This window comes from Leptonychotes weddellii, chromosome 8, assembly GCF_054177405.1.
Source record: "Leptonychotes weddellii isolate Sample4059 chromosome 8, ASM5417740v2, whole genome shotgun sequence".
NCBI classification, from domain to species: Eukaryota; Metazoa; Chordata; class Mammalia; order Carnivora; family Phocidae; genus Leptonychotes; species Leptonychotes weddellii.
Window position 1 is genome coordinate 73,441,261 of NC_138376.1, and position 13,494 is coordinate 73,454,754.

The window sequence follows — 13,494 nt, forward strand, 5'->3', positions numbered from 1 at the left end:
GACCCCTAGTAGGCAGAATAATGTAGGGAATGAATAAAAATTTTGGAATTAGATTTTGAATATCAGCTCTATCACACATAAAATGTGGATAGGTTGCTTAACATGTCAAGCTTTATCCTCATCGAAAAATGAGGAGACATATAAAAAGAAGGCGATGAAGATTAAATAAGATAGCATTTGTTGAGTATATAGTCAGGGTCTGGAGCATATTAGGTACTCAGTAACAGTGAATTATTTTTTTCTTTTCTCATGTCCTTCTGCTAAGGAGTCTTCCTGAACACTGCCAGGAAGATCACATCTGTCCCTCCTCTAGTCTGTCATTTGAAGTCTTCACCATACTCCATTAATATGTTTTCCTTTACCACTGCATTTGCTCCTCCTTGAGGGCAGAGACTTACATACCTTATATTTATCTGTGCACTTGCCATAGCACCCAGGCCGCTGGAGATTGTCTAAATGTTTGCTTAGAGAATGAATAAAAAACACTACTAATTTGGATTTTATTTGGATATATAACTTTCACTTACTAATTAAAACACTCAGAGCAGATCAAAGGGCATTTAAATCAAATGCAATATTGTAGGGGAAAACAAATATAAGGACTTTTCTTTTGTCTTATTCAGACATTTTTTTTAAGGTAATGAAAATATCCCCATGACCAGAAATCCTCAGGAATAATTCCTCTTGACTGCAGTAAGTACCTACTTTTGAGGAACAGAAAGCTGATGAGCTGCAGGCTTCCCTGCTGCTAAATTCATCTAACAAGGCACTCCTGATGTGTTCTGATTTTAAGGCCAGTGAGAACTCTATAGATTGGTTTGCTGCTCTCTTTTCTGAAAAAGAGAGGACCTTGAGCTGTGCATGTTTATGTTGGGAAGTAAATTCTGGTGTGAAATGGGAATCTAAGAATCAAGCCTAAGGCATCATAAACAGTAATAAAGTGAATTTGTAGGCATATTGCCTTTGGTGCTTCTAGGATAAGGTCTGAATAGCTAAGGTAAGCCTGAAAAATCATCAGCAGTTATCTACACCTCTGGACTTTGTAGCTAGGACCTAAAATGATCTTTCCTTTGTTTTGAACAAGATAGTTGAGAGACATTGGGTCCTTTGAATGGATTAATCTCTTTGAATATGTTATGGTTGGGAATTGAAACAATGCTATCAAAAAATGCCAATGGTTACCAGAGGGGTGTGGGTGGGTGGGGGGGAATTGTTTAAATAGGTGATGGGGATTAAGGAATGCACTTGTTGTGCATGAGCACTGGGTATTGTGGTGAGCACTGAGTATTTTATGGAAGTGTTGAATTACTATATTATACTCCTGAAACTAATATTATACTGCATGTTAACTTACTGGAATTTAAATAAAAACTAAAAAAATGCCAAAAGCAGACCAGGGCAAACCTTGCCAAATACACAACCAAAATAGTCTTTTTATTTGTATATAGAAGAAATAGCTGAGCAAAAAAAAAAAAAAAAAAAGGCTTACTCCTGAGCAAACTGGACAAATGCTAGCAGCTTAAAGAAACCGGCAGGATGACTCAACTTCAATTGCTACGTTCTACATCAAGGAAAGAGGTACACAAATGGAAAGGATGGAAGTGACACAAAGGAAAGAAATAAAACTTAAGACTAGGACAAAAATGCAAGACCACATCCAGCTGTAACATGTGAATTAATACCTTTAAATCAGATAGACACATTTCATCCTAGGATACTGAAAGCGCGTAAAGATAGGATCACAGAAACATATCATTACTCTATTAGGAGTCATGAAAAGTCAGAAAGGTAAACGACCCAGTTAAGTGTTAGGAAGAGGATAAGATGAATTGTAGAAACCACAGCTTATAAACTTTGATGATGGTATTTGGCAGAATTCTGTTCTTTACAATGAATCAGTGGTTACCAATCTCCTAAGAAAAAGAAAGTGGCATTAATTAGAAAACATTATGGGTACATTAAAGGTATTTTATTTGTGGATCAAAATAATTCTATTGTCATGGGGTAACTTTTCTTCAGCAAGGCACATGGAAAATTTTCTCCATTATGTGCTAATAGATGAATTATCATGTTGAAGATAAGGGCAATGAATTTTTAGCCAGCATCACAATACATTATGACTTTGAGGCATGCACTTAAAGTTACTAAGTCTGAAAAATGAAGAAGGCAATAGAACCAACTCCTAGAGTTGTTCAGAAAATTAAATGTGGCTGGCCAATAGTAAGCACAATACGTATTAGCTTGGGGAGTCATGTGATGGAGACACAGAAAGCCTACTATGATGGCACGAAGGAGGCAATTGATCCTGGGTGGAGTGTAAGTCAGAGTTGGCTGGAGAAAGAGAAGTATGGGGACAGCACTGGGAGCACATGTACACAGGCACAAGGGTAAGAGAGCTGATGCATTTCCTCAACTTTAAATAATAGTTGCAGATTTCACTTGGAGGGAAGAAATAGCTGAGGAGGCAAAGGGATGGTGAAGGATGCGGTTGGGCAGGAAGGAAGGTTAGCTCACCATGGGCTTTACGTGTTATATTCAGGAGTTTAGAAGTTATGCTAACCATATGCTATGGGAGAGAGTATGGGGAGCAACTTGAAATAGTAGAGGTAATTAAAATGTAAACTTGTTCAAAACACCTACCCCAATGTTCAAAGATACTTGGAGACATTCTAGTAAATATAACATTAAATGCTAAGTGGCTAGTAAATTAAAATGTAATGGCTATGCTGATTCTTCACTGAAAGCAACATATTCTCAAAAAAGAACTTCATCAACATGCTCAGTAGATCCAGAGGTAATTATTTCACAGTAACGTAAAAAGAATCCTACTTTTGGTATTATCTTCAGTTTTATTTGTGTTTATGAATTTTACTTTCTCCAAATGTAAATGATAGCATTCGGTAACATCCTTGCAAGCAGGTGTGCACATGACATAGTTCTGAACTTTATGCAGCACACACTTATATGCTAGACTGAAAAGAGAATTAGACATTAGTGACTTTTAGGAAAGATCACTAATGCAAGACAAAAACCAATCTTCTTGAGGGACTTTTTACTTCAAAGGGAGGCTTTGAATCCTAGCACCTTCTTTGAATCCCTTTAAAATGGCATCAAAATTTAAAGCAGTTGGTTTCCATCTTGCAAGTGACTCTGAGTTCTTTAAACTTTGAGAATGAAAGCAAATAAAGGAAGTGATATTAATCTCATTTTGGGATTTTTGTGCATTATGATATATTTTTAAAAAATATCTGAAAGAATACATTATTAGAAGAAATTGTTCATGACCTTGACAATGGCATGAGTGGAGTATGGCTGAAATAGTAAAGCAAGAAAATGGGGGCCAACTAAATGATTCCTATGCCTATAGTCAGTATTTGTTCTTTCTCCTTTGACTTGTATAGCCTGTCTTCCTGAAACTGGAAAGTAATGTACTGAAAGGAATGTATTTGAATGTATTTAATTCTAAAGTTTTATACCCTGAATCAGCTTTTCAGTAATGAAATTCATGTACAAAGGATATAGTGGAGTCTTGATCTCTTTCTTTAACTGGGACAAAAGACTGTAACTCCTTTCCTTGTGTTTATCGTAGCAGTGCTTTTTATTTTCTTTACTACTCTTTATATTTTGTGCTTTAGCCCTTAATTTTAGAGCTTTAAAATCTTTTATAAATTAAATATTAAGTTCTGGAGCTAAAAGACTTGGGTTTGATTCTTTGCTCGTTCAAGTTTTGACTTTCAGTAAAATAATACCCTTTCTAAGCTCTGTCTTCCCACTATGAAGTAGGCCCTGTATAGGATCATAGCCTTGGAGACTGAGAACTTTGGTTCACATCTCTATAGGATAAATGTGTCATCTGTAAGGGTTTAAGGATCATTTTGAGGGGTAAATGGCCTAATGTAATACATTTAATATACACTAAGTGCTCAGTGAAAGGGTACAGTAGTGATAGTAGCAGCTGTTCTTCTTACTTCCCAGGTTAATTGTGCAGATTTAAGAGTTATATAAAATATGTGATGGTGATATGGTATGTACCAGGAAAATACTCAGATATAGAAGGTACTAGATAAATATTGGATGAGTGAATGGATAAAAATGGAATATACTAAAAATTGGCATTTTTAGTATATTTGCCTTCTTTCTCAGAATATGTTTCAGGATAATAATAATTGGCAAAACCTCAAAAATCTTAGTTCAACATCTGATGTTGTATGACTTGAGGCAAAAAAATTACACTTTCTAAGATCCAACTTCCTTCTCTATAAAATGCTTATAATACTACACTTCATGAAATTATTGCTTCAGGTACTGTAACATTAAATTATTCACTAGCCTTTTTGGGAAAGATGTTATCAGCAGTTGGATGTGTTCGAACTGTTATTTTTAAATAGTAAACATACTATTAGAGATATCTTTAATGTTTTTAAGTTTTACAAAGGTTGAGAATTGGACTAATAAGCATTTTCACTTGTAATTAAAGCATTTTGAGGAGAACACAGCTAGTTGTTGCCCATTCTGAAGTATTAGGAAATGTATGTAAATGACTTGCATTCTGAGATTCTAGAGTAAACTAATTGTACACACATCTCAACTCCATGCAGCAACTAAAGATGGTTCTGAATATAATATTTATTATAACACCGAGGATTTTATTCCACAATTAATAGGACTAAGTTATACTGATAAGCTATGTGATATTCTCAAACATACATTCACAATACAACCATAGAACTGGAGGAGGGATGGACTAATGGATGACTTGTCTGAAGGTTGGTAAGTCCTGAATTGCATTACAGCATCTCATCCTTGGCCCACTTGCCTTTCACCTAATAGCTTCCGCCTGTGGTCTGGCTCATTGCTGCTCTCCAGTGGTTTATGCTCTTTCTCCCGCAGATGATCATAGATTAGGCTATTTCTGAGGTTTGAATCTCTATCAATAGACTCAAATTACAACTGCTACAGGTAGTCCCCCCCAGGTCATCCAATACTGAACATGAAAACATTTATTGTAGTTCATTAAGGATTTAGTTCATTTTATTCAAAATAAAAGACAACAAATGCTTTATATCTCTCCATGTTGCCTTTTGTTCTCCCTGAAATTGGTGGAAATCAATGAATGAACCACCTAGCGAATATTTACTGAGTACCTATTTTGTGCCAGGCCTGTGCTAGGTATTTTTCATAGATTTTTAAAAGAAATATTCTGTTATTTCTTTTAAGTTTGGATTATTCTTTTAAGGGCTCAGGTTGGTTGGCTATTTGAGCAGTTTTCATCAACTGGAGTTGTGCATTTGAGTATTGGCAGACAGCCTTATTGTTTCACACTCTGGATGTGTATACTAAATAGGTCAGCAATCCAGCTGTTTGTTGTCTTTGCTGGGGTTCCCTGGAAAACAGACGCTGTGGTGGAAGTGCTCACTTTTTAACCCTTTAAGGCGGTGGGAAGAGGGGTGGTATGAAATCTCAGAGCAGCATGAAGGAGAAAAGGTGAGTGGGGCAAGAAAGGAAGAAAGCAAATATAATATTCTGTATTGTCAAGATAAGCTTTCATAGATTCTGTAGCTGGTTGCTTGGTCCTGGGACCCTCTCAGGGCAGGCTATAGGGAACCACTGTACTTTTGGGAAGAGTCAGTGGATGGTATGTGAATGGAGAGGAATTTATTTGCCAGATTCTTCTATTCTCTTTGCATTTGCTGGTCCAAATTCAATCAAGTAACCCAGCTGTGGTTAACAGTCCAAGCTATTGTAGCTCAAATCCCACTGTGGAAACACTGTGAGGAGCTGTGAATATTGAACACTTCCTTACTTTGGGTGATGTTATTCAGCCCCTCCTAGCAATCACTGGGGAATCCTGGCCCCATACCTTGGGGGTACTGTACTTCACCTGAGAATGGGTGCCAGACCACTAGAGGGTTTGCATCTTCCATTGGCTATAGAGGGCACCATGGAAAGCCATGTCTGAGCCTGGTCCTTACCCTAGAGAAGCTGTGACAGATAGCTGGCTGGGGCTCTCAATCAAAAAAGCTAACTAAAGTGCCAAGAGGCAGGTGGGGCCAAGAAAATCTGGAGAAGTATATAAATTGGGTTGGATGTAATTGGGCTTTTAATGGACCTCGTATTGAAGTAGGAATCAAATCCAAAATTGACATTTATTGAGGATGTACTGTATACTACACACTATGCAAAGTTTTCTTTCCCCACATACACTGCTTAATAAGCATGTTAAGGGGTGCCTGGGTGGCTCAGTCAGTTAAGCATCTGACTCTTGATTTCAGCTCAGGTCATGATCTCAGGGTTGTGAGACTGAGCCCCATGTTGGGCTCTGTGCTGGGCGTGGAGCCTGCTTAAGATTCTCTCTTTTCCTCTCCCTCTGCCCCAACTCCCTCCTCTCTTTCTCTTCCTCTCTCTCTCCCTAATAATAATAATAATAATAAAAATAATAAAAATAAGCATGTTAAGTTTTATAGATTATGATTTAAGCAAATGTATACCTATAAAGATTTAAGACCAAATTGACACTGAAGATGCTTCTCTATTTCACATTTTCACAACTCCATTTAACTTCACGAAGCCTATCAAATCCATCTAGAGCCAATTATCTCTCTCCTGTTAATTGGGAAGGAGGTGTTGTGTGAGGCCTGGCCTCTTCCTAGCGACCCCATCCAGCTCTGGCAGCCTGCAGCTATGCTGTTTATACACACTCATATATTTTGACTTACTCAAACCCGTAACAACCCCATCTCAACTCCTAAAAGTTACCTGCATCTGATCTTTTTCCCCACTTCCCTCCTTTGCCTAACCTTCTCCCATCTTAGTGGACCAGAAGTCCCCTAAGTCCAAGTCTGATTTCTCTACCCATGTTCTGACTCCCACCCTCCTTGCCCTACCTCTCCTGTTAACCATAGATCTGCAGCCATCCCATCTCCCTCCTATATCTTCAGCTCTTCCTTTCAGCTGGATATTTCCTCTAGGATAGGCTGTGGCAGGTACATCCTTAATTGTGGATCTCAGCTCCTCCCTTTCTCACAATCACTCTCTTGCTACTTCTTGCCATCATAGCAGAGCCCACATTTTATCATGTCCTCACCTCTTGCTCTCTTGGGTTCAGAGAAGATATCATTCTGATTTGTAACCTCAAGGAGTAAGTCTTGTTATTTATTGTAGTCCCACCCACCTTGCTTGTGATTGGTCTAGAGCTGAGCATAGTGCTACTATTTTGGCCAATGAGAATGAGAGAAAGTTTTCTCCCCTCAAAAGGAGATGAAAAATATGTCCCTTCTTTTTAAATTTTGCTTATGGTTATTGTTTCCAGGTTTAATGCTTAAAGCTGCTGCTACCATCTTATAATATGAGGAGACAAGCCTGAGGACAAAATCCAAAATGACAAAGATGAAAAAACAAAGCTGAAAAGACCTGAATTAAATAATTTTGAATCTGCTCTGCCCCCTTCCAACTGATAGATGAGATACTAAATATCTTTATTTTTTCATAGTCAGCTGTTTTTCATCTCTGTTTTTACTCTTATACCAAATGAGATTTGTCATCTGCCCCACATGTCTTCTGAAACTGTTCTCAGTAAGGTCACAATAACCATTCAATTGACAAAACAACTGACAGTTTTTAATCCTTATCTGGCTTGACCTCTCCATTTCATCATTGACCTCCCCCTACATGAAATGCTACCCTTGTTTGGATTCAGTTAAGCAGCTCCCTCCCACTTTAATTCCTATTTTTTCAGTCATTCCTCAGGCTCTTTTAAAAATTGTTTTTGAAATATTTCAAAGAAGTTTCAAGTGTAAAAAATAACAGCACATACTGTGTTCTCATCAGTTAGATTTAACAAATGTTAGCATCTAGTTATCTTTATTTGCTTTGGATCTTTTTAGGTTTAGTCTTCTTTTCCTTTACCTGTCCTTAAAAGTCATCTTCTCCAGAGTTCTCCTACTTTTTTTTTTTTTTTAACACATGCTTTCCTGGATGATTTTATTTACATAGATTTCTTTAGATAGATTTGTCCATCTGAGACTGACTTTCTGAGTTCAGAACTCCTGGATCTTAATTAAGCATCTCATTGACCTCATATAGGTACTTTAAAACTTTAAAATCAGTATATACCTCAATCTAGTGTTGTGTGTCTATAGAAGCTAAGTAATACAACAGGAGCTGCATATCAGGACAGTGACCCTGAAGCGACTATGTTCTTCATTCAAAACTCCAGAATCTTCACAGTGGCTCTCATTCTAAGGATATATACCTAAGTTCTTTCTAGCATGGCTGTCTTCCTTAGACACATTGTGTTTCTTGATGCACATTATAGTGTTTATTTATTGAATGTTTACTGCGTGCTGTTACTCATTGTTCTGGGTGATAGGAATATTGTGGTGATCTCTATGAAGTTGATAGACTGTAGGGCAAGATTCATTATTAAAAACATCACCCAAGTAAATTTATTTATTTAAAAGATGTTATTTTTCTTAATTTAAATTCAATTAGCCAACATATAGTACATCATTAGCTTCTGATGTAATGTTCAATGATTCATTAGTTGTGTATAACACCTAGTGCTCATTACATCATGTACCCTCCTTACCCCATCCCCCATCTACCTCCCTTTCCACAATCCGCAGTTTGTTTCCCAGAGTAAAGAGTCTCTCATGGTTTGTCTCCCTCTCTGATTTCTTCCCATTCAGTTTTTTCCCTCCCTTCCCCTATGATCCTCTGCTCTATTCCTTATATTCCACATATGAGTGAAACCATATAATTATCTTTCTCTGATTGACTTATTTCACTTAGCATAATACCCTCCAGTTCTATCCATGTTGATGTAAATGGTAGGTATTTATCCTTTCTGGTGGCTGACTAATATTCCATCATATATATGAACCACATCTAAAAGATGTTATTTTTAAGTAATGTCTCCACCCAACATGGGACTCAAACTCACAACCTTGAGATTAAGAGTCGCATGCCCTACTGACTGAGCCAGCCATGTGCCCCTCACCCAAGTAAATTTAAAAAATATACCCATGATAAGGCTGTGAGCAATAGGTCCTATGAATATGTAAAATGGGTGACCTGTTAAAATTTGGGAATGGTCATGGAAGAATGAGTGTGAGTTCAGAACTTGATGAATTGGAGTTAACCAGAAAAAAAGGTGTATGTGTCTCGAGGTAGAAGGGATTGTCTCAAGGGGAAAAGCTATATACAAAGGCTCTGTGACAAGAGAGTATCTAACAGTTCTGTATTATTTCTTTCACTTTGAATTCTCAAACTATATATAAGAAATATAAGTCTTTTGAGTATTCTGAAAAAAAGTATTGTGCTCAAATAAGTTTGAATATGCTTACCTGTTAATCTTCTTCCTCCTTTTGGGGATCACAAGGCATTCATACTAAAGGTTGAAAAATTATGGAGTAAAGAAACTTGTTTAGCCTTGTTTAATCAAACATGTTCACATCTTCCAGGCTTATCTTACGTGAAACCCCTTTTTTCTTTCATTAGCACTTAAACACCTGGAATAAGGCTAGTGTTCTCAAAAAACAAACTCTCTGGGCTATATTTTTCCAGGGACCAGTGATTGCCTGCTTCTTCAATGTGGAACATCACAGGTCGATGCTGTGGCTGAATAAGTTCAGAAAACAGGAAGAGCAGTTAGAGCAGCAGCTGTCTGTCCTGCTTGATGCACAAAACTAGGAGTCTCTGATAAGAATCTTATTAAACAGTCATTTCAGGACAAACTACTCCAGATTTCCTCCCCTGAGGAGCACAAGCAAAGTCTATTCTCTCCTGCTTCAGTCAGAAATCTCTAATCTACACCAAAGATCAACAGTTTTTTTCTGAAAGGATCAGATAGTAAATATTTTAGGCTTCTGGACCATGGGACACTGTCATAACTACCCAACTCTGCTACTGTAGTTTGAAAGCAGTCATGGACAAAGGTAAATGAATGGACATAGCTATGTTCCCATAAAAATGTATTTACAAAAGCAGGTAGTTCACTAGCAGGCCAGAGTTTGCCAACTCCAAGTCCAGACCCTTCCTGAATGAAAGTCATTCAGGCTGAAATTTATTTACTTTTTTTTTATTATGTTGTTAATCCCCATACATTACATCATTAGTTTTTGATGTAGCGTTCCATGATTCATTGTTTGTGTATAATACCCAGTGCTCCATTCAGTACGTGCCCTCTTTAATACCCATCACCAGGCTAACCCATCCCCCCACCTCCCTTCCCTCTAGAACCCTCAGTTTGTTTCTCAGAGTCCATAGTCTGGAAAACAGTATGGAGGTTCCTCAAAAAATTTATTTACTTTTGAATGCCGTTTGGCATCGCAATCACATCTTTCTTATGGGTTGCACATCATAATGTGAAGTCACTTTCATCCTAAAGGATGGCAAATACTATGTGAGGCATTTCATAGGGGCTTGGAAGGGCAGTGACTCTTACCTGAGTTTTCTCAGATAGCTCCATGATTTTCTTTTTTACATGTGGCTCTGTGAGAGAGCATGCCCGCTATAAGCCACAGTCACACAGTAACCCACGTTATATTAAATTTTCTAGCTGTGGGATCTAGAACCAATGCTGGCCCCTGTCTCAATAAAGGTGACTCAAACCCCAAATTCCCACCCTAATAGATAAACACACACATACATACACATATACATGCATAAAATAACCTCCCTATCTGTACCTCCTCACACAACTCTTTTGCAGCAATTACAAAGCATATTACCTATAATACACATGGGGGTAATAGGGAAAGAAACACTTTTAATTACCTGCTTTTTTCATGGCTAATCATGGGCTGATGTGATTCCAGGATTGTATGATTTTCACTGAATCCAACTGTAACCTAAGTGCTATGGCAGAGCCTTAGCTAGATTCTGACCTGAGAGCAGTGAAGCTGCTGGGTAAGGTCAGCCATGGAGTAACAGCTCATTAAACAGATTTGACCCTCTTTCTAACTTTGCTATATGTCTCAGTCTTCCTTTATTTGGCATCCATTAACTACTGTACCACAGTCTTAGCTGTCATGTCAACCACTTGTAGAGAAGTACTCAGAGGGAATGATTGCTCTGTCTGCTTCTGACCTCCTTTGTGGTGGTGGTGGGGGGGTTGTCTTGCCCTTGTGCCACCAACAGTTCCACATTCCATCTGAGAGTCCTTTGTTGCAGCCCTGTTTCTGGAACCAGTTTCTATGTGTGTTTGTCTTTTAGGTCCTTAGAAAAATAGGGTCCCAGCAATCTCATGTAATCAGGGCTTATTCTAAGAATAAGGGAACAGCTCTGCCTTTATGCTCAGAGCCATTCCAACACCTCCCTGTCTGATTCTCTCCCTTGGTCTCTTAATCTCTTTCTCTGTATTGCAACTTCAAACTCCCTATGCAAGGAGGACATGATCATCCAGAATAATCATTATCTGATATGGAGCACAAATTTTCATTAATATTGGGGTTAGACATGTCTAGTAGAAGCAGTTTTCTTGAAAGCACAAGACTTGCTGATCATAAAGACTAGCCTGAAGCTGCTTTCTTAAGAGAAGGGTGCCAGTTGATGGTGTAACCAGCTGATTCTTAAAGACTTTGAGACCTGACTGAAATAAATGAAACCAGAGAAGGAATGCCTCAGGAAGTGAGGAAAAAAGAATAGATTTCAAGGAAAAAATTATAAATGACCCTAGCAGCAGTCACCAGTGACATATTAACAGCTAAATCCAATTTGTTTATTTGGAATCTGCAAAGTTGGACATTCTTGACGATGTCTCCTTCCCTTAATTTTCTTCTTCCTCTTCTATCTTCTCATCTTCACTTTAAAGTTCCTCTTCTTCTCAGCTCATAAATGCTTGTACCCCAGTATTGTCCTTGGCCCTTGGTTGGTCTCACATTGTCCCTGGAAATCACATCTAATTATTAGTAATGTGATGATTCTTTACTACATGTCTATCTCCAGTCAGAATATCTCTTGAATTCCGGTTCCATAAATTTAGCTGTTGGCTGACATTGCTATCTAGATGCAGGGAACTTAAATTCAATATAAGAAACTAACAAAAATTGAATTTTTATATTTTCCGTAAGCCATTGGTTCTCAATAAAAGATGATTTGGCCCCTAGGAGATATTAGGCAATGTCTGGAGACACTACCACCACTGGGGTGGGCGTAGGGGGTGTCTACTGGCAACTAATACAGAAAGGTCATGGGTGGCACTAAACACCCTACAATGCACAAGATAATCTTGCAGAACAAAGAATTCATAGCCCAAAGTGTCAGTAGTGCCAAGGTTAAGAAACCCTGCTTTTTCCTATTTCATATATTTAACATAAAACCTATTTCACAGATTCCCCTTGTGTGGACAAAGAGCATGATGATCTGCCATGTTACATAAGCTAGAAATCTACAAGTTATAAGGTAATAGTTAGGAAGGAGGCCTAGAGGCAGGTGTTGGAATCCCATCACTGCCATTCAACAACTGTGTGACTTTTGGCAAGTTACCTATTAGAGTTTTCCTCATCTGTAAAGGAGGATAATAATAATAATCCCTCCCCCATAGAATTGTAGTGAGGATTAAATGAGTTAACTCAGTCCACGTGTTCAGTGCTTGGCACATAGTAGGGCGCAGTAAATTTCATTTACTTGTATTATGTTATTTTTTTATTACGTTATATATGCAACTTTTTCTGACCAACCCCTTCTTCCTCACTTTTTATTTTTCCTTCACTTTTTATTCACCTTCACCCTATTTCAGATAATCTTTTTTCTTAAATAAGGCAATACTTTCATAAATGATCAGTCCTGCCCTGCTTAAATTCATCCTCCATTTACTCACTACACAGTGCTACTTCTAAAGCATAGAACTGATCATGTCACTATCCAATTTAAAATCCTTCAGAAGTTTTTCATTGTTTATAGGAGAAAGTCTGAATTCCTCAACATGGCATAAAAAACCAGAGAGAATAATTTATCTGCAGACATTATTATTTTTATCACTAATCCACATTCCTCCTATATTCTGCACTCCAAATTTGCTGAACTGCTGTTATTACCTGGATTCACCATGTTTAAATTTTATTCACAGAAAACCAGAATAAATGACAAGGATGAAATGAGGGTCATTTAATTAAAAACTATTTATTGAGGGTTAAATATAAAGATAACTGTTACCATAATCCTGTGATAGTAAAGATAAATAAAAATGATCTCTGCCTTCAAAGAATTTTCACAATTTTTTCCTATTTATTATTATTTAACTACCATTAGTTTTAAACTTAACTTTCTAATTTCTCTTTCCAGGCTTATTTTGTAGAAGTATTTATTTGTTTCTTAGAGGTTTACTGCTATAATATTAACATGGGAGATATGTGTTAATCTTTCAAGATTGAAACACTCCAAGCACATGGCTATTGTTCGGCAGGAGAGTTCCCTAGAGGCTGTGGCTAATTATTAACATCCCATAATATGTCCATTGAAAGAGAAAGGGTTGGGGACAAATTTTGAACCATA